Source organism: Artibeus jamaicensis, unplaced genomic scaffold, assembly GCF_021234435.1.
Source record: "Artibeus jamaicensis isolate MK-2021 breed Jamaican fruit bat unplaced genomic scaffold, CSHL_Jam_final contig_3174, whole genome shotgun sequence".
Classification (NCBI taxonomy): domain Eukaryota; kingdom Metazoa; phylum Chordata; class Mammalia; order Chiroptera; family Phyllostomidae; genus Artibeus; species Artibeus jamaicensis.
Genome location: NW_026521738.1, coordinates 1,176,435 through 1,192,432, shown reverse-complemented (window position 1 = coordinate 1,192,432; position 15,998 = coordinate 1,176,435). Strand labels below are relative to the sequence as shown.

Below are 15,998 nucleotides of genomic sequence, written 5' to 3'. Positions count from 1 at the left end.
TATTGGATTCATTATGTTTAAATATTTTATGATTTTATGGGATTTAGGGTTTAGAGAAACCCTATGTTCCAGACCTTGAAGTCTTAAAAATGAATGGGAGCAACTGGGAGTTGCAAGAACATGATAAATGGAGGATGGTATTGAAGCTATGTGTAGCCTAAGCCAAAGAAAGGAGGTTTTATTTTTATATTTTTGTTTATTTGAGGAAGGTAGAAAATATTGGTAAGGAAATCATTGTGAGAGGTAGCTAAATGCCAATTTCCATCTCCTAGTTTCTAGTCATGGTATATGGGAGAGGGCTGCACAAATAATAAGGATTATTGAGAGGAAATTCAAGTGTTTCTTTTTTTTTAAGACAAAAAGTCGGAAAGTGTTCTCTGAAAAAATTGAGAAAGGTTGTTTATTAAGTAGCAGAATGATTTCCAAGAGCACAGAGGAAAGAAGGGAGGGAAGGAGTAAACAGTGGGAGGAATCCAGTTAAGAAAATAGGAATAGACTATGGGGACAAGAGACTGGCAATATTTGCATTTTTTCTGGACCGGGGATTTCAGTGATTAGCATAGCTGAAACGAATAGTCTCAAATATACTAATTTTTCAGAGGTAATTTTGGTGTCAGAACTGAGGGTCCCAGCTCATCTCTAGGGTCCAGTCTTAGAGATGAAATGAAGACTCCATAGGATTTCACCATATGTAAAAATGTCTTTTTATGGTTTTCTTTTACAAATTGTAGCCCACCTTGATAAAGAATTCTCAGATTGCAGTTCACCTTCCTCTCCCCACTTTACATTCTTTGAAATTGTCCTCAGGCTCTTAGGTATTTTTTTCTGTTTTTCGTGGGTTTTTTTTTTTTTCCTCTTTGCATTTTAGTTTGGGAAGTTTCTGTTGACCTAACTTGAAGTTCACTAATTCATTCCTCAGCATGTGCAGCCTGCTGATGAACCCATCAGAGGTGCCTTCATTTTTGTTACAGTATTTTTGATTTCTATCATTTCCTTTTGATTCTTATAGTTTTTATCTCTCTGCTTACATTACTCATCTGTTCTTGTATATTGTCCACTTTTTCCATTAGAGCTGTCGGCATATTTAATCATAGTTGCTTTTTGTTTTTAATCCTCACTAGAGGACGTGCAATAGCAGTATGCTGAAGTTAACTCTGACTACGTTCCAAATTTTATTTACCCTAATATGGTGAAAAGTCATATATGTTTATTTGACTTTAAAGAGAGAGGGAGAGAAACATTGATGTGAGAGAGTAATATCAATCAGTTGCCTCTCATACATGCCCTGCCTGGGGACTGAACCGGCAGCCTAGGCATGTGTCCCGACCAGGAATTGACCCCATGTTCTTTCTGTTTGGAATGACACTCCAGCCGACTGAGCTGGATCAGTCCCGGACACCAGCCAGGACTAATCATAGTTACTTTAAATACCTGGTCTGGTAATTCCAAATTCCGTCATATCTGAGTCAGGTTCTGTTGCTTGCTTTGCCTCCTCAGAATGTTTTTTGACTTTTAACATGTCTTGTTATTTTTTGTTCAATACTAGACATGATGGTTTAAGTAACACTATTGAGGTACAGAGGCTTTTGGTATGAGCTTTTAAGTTTATTTGGCTAGAAGTTAGGCTGTATTACTGTTAGCTGTAACCATGGTGTCAAACTAAAATTTCCTCTGGTGCCCTTGTTTTTTTTCCTATGTTGTCTTTTGGTTTCCCTTGAGAAACCTTAAGCAGGGTCTGAGGCTTGCTTGCATTTTTTCATCTGTAATCTGTTTATACAAGAGCTGTATGGATGTAGTGGTAATATGTGGAGGGGAGAGATTGCATTATAACAACCCTATGATTAGGCCTCAGTCTTTTGGTGAGTCTTTCCTTAGGCTATTACTTTCACAAGTGCTTTTCAGCACTTTTTCCCTTCATAAGTGAAACAGGAAGGCCAGAAGGAACTAGAGTTGGATATTTCCCTTACCCCAGGTTGGTTAGGCTCTGATAAAAGAAAGTCAATTAGGCTCTGGTAATTTAGTTTCCCTTGAGGTCAGCCTACTGTTATATAGAGACCAGAGCTTTGGGACTTTTAAAATGGTTACTTCCCTCTTCCGCCAAGATGGAGGCGTAGGTGGAAGCACTGCGCCTTCTCACACAACCAAGTTTAAAAATAATAAAGTTTTAGCAACAAAAACACAGCCAAACCACAGAAAATTGAACTACACAGAAGTCTGACAACAACGAACCCTTCAGCCAAACCGGTAAGAGGGGCAGAGCCAGCATCAGAGCAGGGTCGGGCAGGAAAGATCCACCAGACTGACCGGGCCGTGAAACCCAGGCACGCAGGTCGCAGTGGGCAGACCCACTGAGGGCCCAAGGTGGTGGACTCACTGAGGGCTGACCAAAGTCACACAGTTGAGCGCAGATAAACCGGTGAAGGAGCAAAGCAGTGAGACAGACCGTGCAGGCCCCCGTGGCGGAAAGTGGCAGAGGGGACCGCCATTGTCCCTCTCTGACCCTGCCCCTACATACAGCATCACAAACCAGCGACTTGGGTGGCCCCGCCCTGGTGAACACCTCCTCTGCGTAACAGATCAAAACATGGCTCAAGAACAACTCAAAGCCCCAGAGCCAATAAATCTAAATGATGAAGAAATAGCCAACCTATCAGATGCACAGTTCAAAACACTGGTGATCAGGATGCTCACAGAACTGGTTGATTATAGTCACAAATTAGAGGAACATATGAAGGCTAAACTAATTGAAATGAATGGAAATGCACAAGAAACCAATAGTAATGGAAAGGAAATTGGGACTCAAATCAAAGGAGTGGACCAGAAAGAGGAAAAAAATGACCAAACAGAAAAATATGAAGAAACAAGAATTCAAAAAAATGAGGAGAGGCTTAGGAACCTCCAGGACATCTTTAAACGTTCCAACATCCGAATTATAGGGGTACCAGAAGGGGGAGAGGAAGAGCAACAAATGGGGATCTTATTCGAACAAATAATAGAGAAGAACTTCCCCAATCCGGCAAAGGAAATAGACTTCCAGGAAATCCAGGAAGCTCAGAGAGTCCCAAAGAAGTTGGACCCAAGGAGGAACACACCAAGGCACATCATAATTACATTACCCAAGATTAAAATGAAGGAGAGAATCCTAGAAGCAGCAAGAGATAAGGGGACAGTCACCTACAAAGGAGTTCCCATCAGACTGTCAGCTGATTTCTCAAAAGAGACCTTGCAGGCAAGAAGGGGCTGGAAAGAAGTATTCCAAGTCATGAAATCCAAAGACCTACATCCAAGATTGCTCTATCCAGCAAAGCTTTCACTTAGAATGAAAGGACAGATAAAGTGCTTCTCAGATAAGATCAAATTCAAGGAGTTCATCATCACCAAGCCCTTATTATATGAAATGTTAAAGGGACTCATCTAAGAAAAAGAAGATAAAAAAGATGAACAGTGAAAGGACAGCAAACTCACAGTTACTAAGAGGCACGCCTAAAACAAAAACAAACTAAGGACAGCTAGATCAGGAGCAGAACCATAGAAATGAAGATCACATGGAGGGTTAGCAACGGGAGAAGGTACAGAAAATAAGTAGTATAGACAGTAGGTGGAAAATAGATAGGGAGGGGGGAGGGCAAGAATAGTATGGCAAATATAGAATCTAAAGAACTTGAGACACGTGGTCATAAACTAAAGGGGGTTGGTGGGGGAGGGGTGTACAGAGTGGAGGGGAATGAAGGGGGGAATAGACCTGTAATGACATAATCAATAAAATATATTAAATTAAATAAATAAATAAAATGGTTACTTCCCATCCCCCGCTCCCCACCCCACCATAACTATGAGGGCATTTATGTCCCATCATAATCCTGAGTGCCTTGTGGGTCTCCTGCAAATAAAACTTGTGAAAATGGGGGGTCCTCTTTACTGCTGGGCCCCAGCAGTTTTTAATCTCATAAAGTGAGTCCATACTTAGCCTTTAGCAGTTTGCCAATTACAGTTTTTTTTCCTACCAATTCTTGGTTCCAGAGGCTTCTGCTCTGCATAATTTCTGAATGTGTGTGTTCGCCTGTCTCTACAATTTTCAGGATGGTAGTTTACCTTGTAAACTCAGTTTTCTGATGGGCCTAAGAAGAGTTGTTGATTTCATTTGTTCAGCTCTTGTGAGAAGAGAGGTTTTTTTACATGCATGTTGGATAAGAAAATCTCTTTTTTAAAAAGTGTTCAGATATATTATACCGACAACTAAGCTAGAGTTTTGGAAGTCAATCATTATATTTATAATGAAAATTTAAACCATTAGCTTTTTAAAAAGTCTTACTGAGATGTAATTCACATACCATTTCACTCATTTAAATTGCACAGTTCACTGAGTTGATCACTACACTCTAGAATGTTTTATACACCTTGTTAGCAGTCGCTCACTATTCCATACCTCCCTGGGCACTTCCAGCCGTAGGCAACACTAACCTACTCTGTCTATAAATTTGGCTATTCTGGACATTTTTAATAAATGAAGTCATGCAATATGTGATATTTCATGACCGGCTTCTTTCACTGAATATGTTTTTAAGATTTATCCATGTTAATAGTATGCATCAGTGATCATTCCTTTCTATTGCCAAATTATAGTCCATTGTATTGATTTGTCACATTTTGTTTATCCATCATTCGATGGATATTTGAGTCATTTCCACTTTTGGCTATTATGAATAATGCTGCTATGAATATCCATGTACTACATGGTTTGTGTGTATGTATAGTTTCTTTTTTTCTTTGTTGCATGTTTAGGAGTGGAATTACTGGTTTATGGTAACAATGTTTAACATTTTGAAGAAATACTAAACTCTTTTCCAAACAGTGTGTACCATATTACATTCCCACCAGCAGTATAAGGGTTCCAGTTTCTTCACATCCTCAACAACACTTGTTATTTTCTGTCATTTTGATTATAGCCATTCCGGTGGGTGGGAAGTGATATCTTGTGGTTTTGATTTATATTTTCCTAATGGCTAAAGACATTGAGCATCTTATGTTTATCACCATTTGTATATCATCTTTGTAGAAATGTCAATTCATATTCTCAGTCACTTTTTAATTGGGTTATTTTTCATTTTATTATTGAGTTGTAAGGGTTCTTTATTGTGGATACAACTCCCTTACCATTTTATTCTTAAAACTTTTCTTTTACTCTGTGAGTCGTCTGTTTATTTACTTGGTGGCATTGATTAAAACACAAAAGTTTTTATTTTGGTGGTCACATTATCTCTTTTTCTTCTTTAAAGAAATATAATATTTTAAGTAGTGGTAAAAACACAAAATTTACTGTCTTAATCATTTTTAATTATACAGTTCAGGATCAAATACATTCATATTGTTGTGAAGATACTACCAACATCCATCTTTCATTCTCTAAAACTGAAACTCTGTTCCTATTAAATAGTAACTCACACTCTTCTCTACTCCAAGTCTATTCTACTTTTCATTTCTGCGAATTCACTACTCTACAGTATCTATCTTTTGTGACTGGCTTATTTGACTTAGAGTAATTTTCTTCAAGGTTTATCCATGTTTTAGTAGGCGTCATTGCATGGAAACTGTATGGTAGTTTTGGGAGTATTGCCATCTTAGTATTAAATAATTTGATCTGTAGGGGACTTCCGCCAAGATGGAGGCATAGGTGGATGTGCCGTGCCTTCTCACACAACCAAGATTAGAGAAAACTAAATATTAGCAACAGAAAACACAGCCAGAACACAGAAAATTGAACTTTTTGGAAGTCCGTTAACAACAAATTCTTCAGCCTGACCGGTAAGGGGCGAAACCAGCAGCTGGCGGAGCAGGGTTGCACAGGAAAACTCGGTCAGACGGGCTCAGGTGCGGAATCCAGGCGCAGGGTCGGACCTAGTGAGCAACCGCGCGAGCCGGGCCGGGGCTGCGTGTTGACTGAGGTCGCGCATTTGTGCGCGGGTGGACAGGCGAGGGAGTGGGTGGTTGGACCGGGCGGCAGGTCCCCACGGCAAGCGGCAGTGGAGGGCGCCGCCATTTCCCTGCTCTGACCCCACCTCCACATACAGCGTCATAACCCAGCGACTCTGAGCGCCGGCCCAGGTGAACCACCTAAGGCACTGCTCCTCCGCACCCAGCTGTGAGAAGCGGCAGAGGGGGTCGCCATTTCCCCGCTCGGGCCACGCTCCCACATACAGCGTCACAACCCAGCGACCTGGGAATCCAAGGCGCCGCTTCTTAAAGGGCCCGAACAGACCAAGAATGGCGCAGGAGGATCTCAGAGCCCCAGAGCCAATAAATCTAAGCGATGAAGAAATAGCAAATCTCACAGACGCACAGTTTAAAACATTGGTTATCAAGATCCTCACAGAACTGGTTGATTATACCGACAAATTAGACAAATATATGAAGGCGAAACTAATTGAAATGAATGGAATTGCACAGGACACCAATAGCAATGAAAAGGAAACTGGGACTCAAATCAATGGAGTGGACCAGAAGAAAGCAAATAATGGCCAAACAGAAAAGAGTCAAGAAGCAAGAATTCAAAGAAATGAGGAGAGTCTTAGGAACCTCCAGGACATCTTTAAACGCTCCAACATCCGAATTATAGGGGTACCAGAAGGGGGAAAGGCACAGCCACCAGTGGAAAACTTATTTGAACAAATAATAAAGGAGAATTTCCCCAATCTGGCAAAGGAAATAGACTTCCAGGAAATCCAGGAAGCTCAGAGAGTACCAAAGAAGTTGGACCCAAGAAGGAACACACCAAGGCACATCGTAATTACATTAGCCAAGATTAAAATGAAGGAGAGAATCCTAGAAGCAGCAAGAGCTAAGGGGACAGTCACCTACAAAGGAGTCCCCATCAGACTGTCAGCGGATTTCTCAAAAGAGACCTTACAGGCAAGAAGGGGCTGGAAAGAGGTATTCCAAGTGATGAAATCTAAAGACCTACAACCAAGATTGCTCTATCCAGCAAAACTTTCATTTAGAATGGAAGGACAGATAAAGTGCTTTTCAGATAAGGTCAAATTCAAGGAGTTCATCATCACCAAGCCCTTATTATATGAAATGTTAAAGGGACTTATCTAAGAAAAAGAAGTTAAAGAAACATGAACAGTGAAAGGACAACAAACTCACAGTTATTAACAACCACACCTAAAACGAAAGCAAACTAAAAGGACAGCTAGATCAGGAGTGGAAACATAGAAATGAAGATCTCAAGGAGGGTTAGCAACAGGGGAGTGGGAGGAGGAGACGGGGGGAGAAGGTACAGAAAATAAGTAGCATAGACAGTAGATAGAAAATAGATGGGGGGGGGGGCAAGAATAGCATGGGAAATATAGAATCTAAAGGACTTGAGACACATGGTCATAAACTAAAGGGGGGGTGATGGTGGGGATGGGGGGTAGGGTGGAGGGGAATAAAGGGGGAATAGAACAACTGTAACAGCATAATCAATTTAAAAAAAAAATAATAATTTGATCTGTAAACATGGGATGTCTTTCCATTTATTTAGTAGTTCTTTATTTCTTTTAACAATGCTTTGTACTTTTCTTTAAGATTTTATTTGTTTTTAGAGAAGGGAAGGGGAGGAGAAAGAGAGGGAGAGAAACATCAGTGTGTGGTGGCCTCTTGCATGTTTCCCATTGGGGACCTGGCCTGCAACCCAGGCAGGTGTCCTGACTGGGAATTGAAGTAGAAACCTTTTGGTTCATAGGCTGGCACTCAATCCACTGAGCCACACCAGCCAGGGCCAGTATTTTGTACATTTTAGTGTACAAGTCTTACACTTTGTTAATTCTAAGTGTTTATTATTATTATTATTATTATTATTATTATTATTCTGTTACAGTTGTCCCACTTTTCTCCCGTTGCCCTCCCAGCCCCACTCACCCCCACTCACACTCTCACAGTCAGTCCCCACCCCATTGCCATGTCCATGGGTCATTTATACATGTTCTTTGACTAAACCCTTCCCTTTCTTTTCCCCCTTATCTCTCTCCCCTCTCCCTCTGGTGACTATCAGTCTGTTCCTTGTTTCCATGCCTCTGGTTCTGTTTTGCTTGTTTGTTTGTTGTGTTCATTAGGTTCCTCTTATAGGTGAGATCATATGGTATTGGTCTTTCATTGCCTGGCTTATTTCACTTAGCATAATGCTCTCCAGTTCTATCCATGCTGTTACATAGGGTAGAAGTTTCTTCTTTATTTCTGCTGCCTAATATTCCATTGTGTAAATGTACCATAGGCTTTTATTTTAATTTCTTTTTTTATTTTATTTTCATTGTTGTTCAGATACAGTTTTCTGTTTTTTACTCCCATCCTAGCCCGCCCCCCCCACCTCTCCCCACCTCCCTCCCATTTCTACTCCCCCTAGTTTTTGCTCATGTGTCCTTTATACTTGTTCCTGTAAACCCTTCCCCATTTCCCCTGAAATTTCCTCTTCTCTCTCCTCCGGACACTGTCAGCCTGTTCTCTATTTCAGTGTCTTTGGTTATATTTTGCTTGTTTGTTTGTTTTGTTGTTTAGGTTTCTGTTAAAGGTGAGATCATATGGTATTTGCCTTCCACCACCTGGCTTATTTCACTCAGCATAATGCTCTCCAGTTCCATCCATGCTGTTGCAAAGAATAGGAATTCCTTCTTTCTGCTGCATAGAATTCCATTGTGTAAATGTACTGTAGTTTTTTGATCCACTCATTTACTGATGGGCGCTTAGGCTGTTCTAGCATTTGCCTGTTGTACATAGCATTGCTATCAACATAGGGATACACAGGTTCTTTTCAATTAGTGTTTCAGAATTTTAATCTTTTTAAAAAAAAACTTTCTGTTAACCTTAATTTATTTTAAAAAATTTAAAAATATATTTTATTGATTATGCTATTACAGTTGCCCCATTTCCCCCCTTTATTCCCCTCTGCCCTGCACACCCCATCCTACCTACATTCTCCCCATTTACTTCATGTCCATGGGTCATACATATAAGTTCTTTGGCTTCTGCATTTCCTATACTATTCTTACCGCCCCCTGTCTATTTTGTACCTACCATTTATGCTACTTATTCTCTGTATCTTTTCCCGCCTCTCTCCCTCCCACTCACCCACTGATAACCATCCATATGATCTCCATTTCTGTGATTCTGTTCCTGTTCTAGTTGTTTGCTTATTTTGTTTTTGTTTTTTAGGTTCAGTTTTTAATAGCTGTGAGGTTATTGTCATTTTAGTGTTCATATTTTTTGTCTTTTTTTTAGATATGTTCCTTTACCATTTCATATAATAAGGGCTGGGTGATGATGAACTCCTTTCACTTGACTTTATCTGGGAAGCACTTTCATCTCTTCTTCTATTCTAAATGAAAGCTTTGCTGGATAGAGTCATCTTGGATGTAGGTCCTTGCATTTCTTGACTTGGAATACTTCTTTCCAGCCCCTTCTTGCCTATAAGTTTTTGTTTTTTTTTTAATAAATCAGCTGTTAGCCTATTGGGAACTCCTTTGTAGGTAAACTGTCTCCTATTCTCTTGCTGCTTTTAAGATTCTCTCCTTATCTTTAATCTTGGGTCATGTAATTATGATGTATGTGCCTTGATGTGTTCCTCCTTGGGTCCAACTTCTTTGGGACTCTCTGAGCTTCCTGGATCTCCTGGAAGTCTCTTTCCTTTGCCGGATTGGGGAAGTTCTCCTTCATTATTTGTTCATATAAGTTTTCCATTTCTTGCTCTTCCTCTTCTCCTTCTTGGCACCCCTCTGATTCGGATGTTGGAATGTTTAAGGTTGTCCTGGAGGTTCCTAAGCTTCTCCTCATTTCTTTGTATTCTTGTTTCTTCATTCTGTTCTGGTCGAATGTTTCTTTCTTCCTTCTGCTCCAAACCATTGATTTCAGTCCTGGTTTCCTTCCCGTCACTGTTGGTTCCCTGTAGATTTCACATAATGCAACCTTCATTGCTGCCTGGGTCTTTTTTATCCTATTAAAGTACCCAGTGAATTCCTGGAGCATCCTGATAACAGTGTTTTAAACTGGGCATCGAATACATTGGTTATCTCTTCGTCACTTAGTTGTATTTTTTCCGGAGCTTTGAACAGTTCTTTCATTTGGACCTTTTTTTGGCGTGTGTCTTGCCATGCCTGTTATGTAGTAAGGGGCGGAGCCTTAGGTGTTCACCAGGGTGGGGCAATCCCTGTAGCTGCGTGGTGATGCTGTATGTAGGGGAGAGGTCCAAGAGGGAACGGTGCTGCTTGCATCACTCTGCCAATTTTCAGTCACTTCCTGCACTATCCACAATCAAATTGGGCCCTTTGCTGCTGATTCCCAGGTGGGTGGGTTTGTGTATGTGCTAGGACCCTGTGGGTGTCTCCAATGAATTCTTCTGTGAGGCTGGGAATTTCTCCCACTGTAGTCTCAACCCCCACAGGTGTTTTCAGTCAATGGTTTGGAGGTCTTATTTCCCTGTGCTGGAACCCTGGGTTGCATGGTCTCTCTCACTCCCTAGTTGTTCCTCCTGGTTTATCTGCAGGCGAATATGGGACTGCCCAGTCTGCAAGCGTCAGCCTTGCCCACCCTGGTCCTCCAGTGTCTGCCTTGACCCAAGTCGTCTCTACCCTGGCTGCCTGTCTCTGCCCCTCCCACCAGTCTGGATGGATGTTTCTTTAACTCTTTGGTTGTCAGACTTCCATACAGTTTGATTTTCTGTCAGTTCTGGGTTTTTTGGTTTTTGGTTTTTGTTTTTTATCTTTAGAGAGGAAGGGAAGGAGCGTAGGAGAGAAACATCAATGTATGGTTGCCTCTTGTGAGTCCCCTGCTAAGAACTGGCCCACAACCCAGGCGTGTGCCCTGACTGGGAATCGAACCTCAATCGTGTGGTTCGCAGGCCCGTGTTCAGTCCACTAAGCTACACCAGTCAGGGCAGTTCTGCTTATTTTTTGTTTTTAAATTTATTATTGTCCTTGTTTGGGTTGTGTGAGGAGGCACAGTGTGTGTACCTATGCCTCCATCTTGGCTAGAAGTCCTATTTTGTCTTTTGTAATTATATTTGCTCTAGTTCTTATGATTGCTCTTTATATGACATACCTATTTATTATTTCCTTACTTTTAACCTTTTTATATTTTTAATCTAAAACTCATCTTTTGTAAATAGCTTATAATTGGATCTTTTTTAATGCAAACTGATAATCTTTGCCTTTTGATTGTTTAATCCATTTACATTTAATGTCATGATTGATAAGATGTGGTTTACATTTTTGTTTTCCATATTTCTCATGTTCTGTTAATACTTTAGTGCTTTTTACTGCATTAAATGAATGTTTTCTAGTGTGACATTTTAAGTTTTTTAATGATATTCCAGTCATTTATTAAAGTCATATTCTTAGTGTTTGCTCTAGCAGGGGTGTCCAACCTTTTGGCATCTCTGGGCCACACTGGAAGAGGAAGAGTTGTCTTGGGCCACACATCAAATACACAAACATTAATGAAACCTGATAAACAAAAAAAAAAGGTTTTAAGTAAACTTACGATTTTGTATTGGGCTGTTTTCATAGCCATCCCGGGCTGCTTGCAGCCCGAGGGCGGTGGGTTGGACATCCCTGCTAGGGCTTACAAAATTCATTAGAATGTATTCCTGATCTGTTCTGACTTTATAAATAAATACTTGTTCTCTTTACTTCTCTCAGTTCCTTTAAAATAATTAAAATTACATAAATAATTGTAACAATGAATTATTGTTTAACACATATGCGTGTAATATGTACAGCAATAATTACACACAAAAAAATGAAGAGGGAATAGAGCTATATAGGAATAACGTGCTATATCACATTAGAATAGAGCTTGTTATGTTAATCTTCCAATTTACCACTTATTCTCTTTGTTTCTGTGGATTTGTTAATATACGGTGTCATTTTTTTAAAGGTTTTATTTATTTTTTGAGAGAGGGGAAGGGAGAAAGAGAGGGAGAGAACCATCAGTGTGTGGTTGCCTCTTGCACACACCCTACTGGAAACCTGGCCCGCAACCCAGGCAGATTTCCTAACTAAATCAAACCAGTGACCGCTTGGTTCCCAGTCCGGTGCTCAATCCACTGAGACACACCAGCCAGGGCTACAGTGTCATTTTTTTATTCCACTCTAGCTTTGCTCTAGCCTGCCTCCGTTTGAAGTTATCATCAAACATGTTAACATTTCTGTATGTTATAGACCCAGTATACAATTATAAACATACTGCTTTATGTAAAATTGCTTTAAAAATCAGTGAAGAGAGGATAGGAAAAGAATTTGCAAGTATGCTGTCTTTTGTAATTACCTGCATAGTAGCTTTACTATTGCTCTTTGTTTTGCTGTGCAACTTCAATTATTGTCTGGTGTCACTTGCTTTGACTCTGAAGAACTTCCCTTAGTATTTCTTGTAAGATGGTTCTGCTACCAACAGATTCTGGCTTTGTATACTGGGAATGTCTTTATTTTATCTTTTTCTAAGTTAGTTTTCTTGGATTTAGATAGCCGTGTCAACCTTTTATTTCAGGCCTTTGAATATATTCTTACTGTTTTCTTCCTTTATTGTTTCTGATGAGAGATCAGCCATTAATCTTACTGGCCTTCCCTTATGTACATTTTGTTTTCTTTCTTGCTATTTTCAGGATATTCTCTTTGTCTTCCAACATTTTGATTATGATGTGTAGTTGTGGATCTGTGTGTTTATTCTACATTGAGTTCATTGAGCTACTCAGATTTGTTGATCGTGTAGATTAGTTTTACATCAAATTTGGGAAGTTTTCAGCCATTATTTCTTTGATATTTTTTTTGTTCCTTTTTCTTTTCTGTCTCAACTATCCTCCATTGTACGTATATTGGTGAATTTAGTCTTGTCTCACAGGTCTAAGCCTCTGTTCTTTTTCAAATTTTTTGTTCTTCAGATTGCATAATCTTTTGATTTATCAAGCTGTTCACTGATTTTTTTTTTCCTTCTGTCTGTCTAAATTTCATGTTGTGCTTCTAGGAAATTTTTCATTAAATTGTACTTTTCAACCCCAGAATTCCCATTTTATTGTTTTATAAGTTCTATTTAGCTTGTTCTCTATTTTATGAGAAATTGTCATTACCTTCCTTTAATTTTTAAAGCATGATTTCCTTCTTTGAATGTATTTCCTCCTTTGAGGTCTTTGCTGGCTAAGTCCTTAATAGCAGTGTCTATTAGCCACCCATACTCTCACCAGGTAAATGGGTCACACTTTCTTTGCACGTCTCACAATTTTTGAGTTATTAACTAGACATTTGAGATAGTATATTGTTGCAACTGGGAATGTTGTTTTGCTTATCTGGTTATTTAGTGACTGGGTTGGACTAGTTCAGTGAAGTGTAATTCCCCTGCAGTATGCAGCTTCTGAATTTCCTCACCAGAAAGCATAGCTTTTGGCATATGTACAGCCTCCCCAACCTTCGCTTTCCCTCCATCCCCTGTTCCTATGCCTCTGTTTTTAGCTTAGTTTTCTTTTACTGTCTCTTTTTTCATCTTCTTATTACGCTTCTTGCTTTTATTCTACTATTGGTATGAGCTGTTAGCCTCAATAAATGGTAGCTAGCTGATTGCTGAATAATTTTCAACAATACCTGGGGGCATATATTGCTCTACTGTCTGGTACAATTAATGTCAGGTGCTTTTAAAGTTCTAGCTAGCTTATCTTCCATATGGCTTACTGGTATCATATAGCTAACAGCTTTCTCTTAATTGCTGATCACCAGGATTGCCATTGTTTTTTCCAGTGTCTTTAGGCTTGATCTCCAGGCTTTATTCCAAATAAAGTCAGTCTCATGGAGATGTGTGGAGCTTCCTGTACTCCTAGCTTGTCTCTCCTCTTGGGCAGAAGCTGTGTGACACTGTTTTGGAGGTGGGACAATGGTCCACTTCGTTTGGAGTAACATATCCCTTCAATATGATTGTTGCCGGATGGGGATGGTGTTACCTGGCCCTCTTGGATCACCTCTTCTGGAGTGGAACTTTCACCCTGTGAGCTAGGGTGAGGTTGATTGTAGCTTGGTATTCTCAGTCTGCCATGCTGCGGGTAAGTCTCTCTTCAACTGGTGACTGGGTGGAGGTAGGCCATTTCTTATGCTCTTTTACAGCCTCTCTCCTTTTATTTTATTATTATTTTTTTGTGAGTTGAAGTAGGATTTTATTTTTACATGGACACTCAATTATAGCTCAAGTGCTTTCTCAGATCAATATGCCTGTCCTCGACACCCTCGGTTTATGTTTATGTTCAGTAAATATTGTATTGAAATGGGCCCCTGATATCAGTGGCCCTGATTCCTTATTTTTTTTAATTGGCAAACCCCCTTGGTCCTATGTCATGATGGGCAGAAAATGACTGCTGATTTGGGTTCAAATTGGGTTGAAAGTGTGAATGAACATAATTTATAAGAGGTAAAATACTTCACAGAATTTGAGTAGTTCAAAGTACAGCAGAGATTAGAAATAGTATGACAAACTTGAGTTTATATTATTGAGGATTGGTGACACTATTAGCAAGTAGTGAAGTGAATTTAGTTTTAGACATATGAATTTGGTTATCAGGAGATCGTTCAGTTTTGGCTATCCTCAAAACCATTTGAGACTTCCAGCCAAGATGGAGGCATAGGTGGACACGCTGTGCCTCCTCGCACAACCAAAAGAAGGACAACAATAAATTTAAAAACAAAAAACAACGAGAGCTGACAGAAAATCAAACTGTATGGAAGTCTGACAACCAAGAAGTTAAAGCAGAAACATTCATCCAGACTGGTAGGAGGGGCAGAAATGGGCAGCAGGGTGGAGAGGACACATGGCAAGGTGGTGGCTGGTGGAGTGGGGCAGGCAAGGTGGCAGCTGGCAGACCCAGCGAGGCAGCAGATTTCAGACCAGGGGATCCCACATTCTCCTGCAGATAATCCAGGAGGAACAACTGGGGGGTGAGAGAGACCATGCAACCCAGGGTTCCAGCACAGGGAAATAAGACCTCCAAACCATTGACTAAAAACACCTATGGGGGTTGAGACTACAGTGGGAAAAACTCCCAGCCTCACAGAAGAATTCATTGGAGACACCCACAGGGTCCTAGAACATACACAAACCCATCCACCTGGGAATCAGCAGCAAAAGAGCCCAATTTGACTATGGGTAGTGGGGAAAGTGACTGAAAGCCAGCACAGAGCAAAGTTAGCAGCATTATTCTCTCTTGAACCCCTCCCCCACATACAGCATTACAACGCAGCTACATGGGTTGCCCTGCCCTAGTGAACACCTAAAGCTCCACCCCGTATTACACCAAGAAAAAAAAGTGGTCCAACTGAAAGAACAGATCAAAGCTCCAGAAAAAAATACAACTATATGATGAAGAGATGGCTAACCTATCAGATGCACAGTACAAAGCACTGATAATCAGGGTGCTCACAAAATTGGTTGAATATGGTCTCAAATTAAATGAAAAAATGAAAGCTATGCTAAGTGAAATAAAGGAAAATGTACAGGGAACCAACAGTGAAACCAGGACTGCAATCAATGGTTTGGAGCAGAAGGAAGAAAGAAACATTCGACCAGAACAGAAGGAAGAAACAAGAATACAAAGAAATGAGGAGAAGCTTAGGAACCTCTGGGACAACCTTAAACATTCCAACATCCGAATCAGAGGGGTGCCAAGAAGGAGAAGAGGAAGAGCAAGAAGTTGAAAAGTTATTTGAAAAAATAATGGAGAACTTCCCCAATCTGACAAAGGAAATAGACTTCCAGGAAATCCAGGAAACTCAGAGAGTCCCAAAGAAGTTTGTCCCAAGGAGGAACACACCAAGGCACATGATAATTACATTACCCAAGATTAAGATTAAGGAGAGAATCTTAAAAGCAGCAAGAGAAAAGAAGACAGTTACCTATAAAGGCATTCCCATGAGACTGTCAGCTGATTTCTCAAAAGAAACCTTATAGGCAAGAAGGGGCTGGAAAGAAGTATTTCAAGTCATGAAAAGCAAGGACCTGCA

At 40.2% G+C, this 15,998-nt stretch overlaps 1 protein-coding gene across 1 annotated transcript in view; it reads left to right on the top strand.

The window, feature by feature from the left end:
* ALMS1 (ALMS1 centrosome and basal body associated protein) overlaps positions 1 to 15,998 on the top strand; it is a 212,170-nt gene that overhangs the window by 43,547 nt on the left and 152,625 nt on the right. The window lies entirely within an intron of this gene.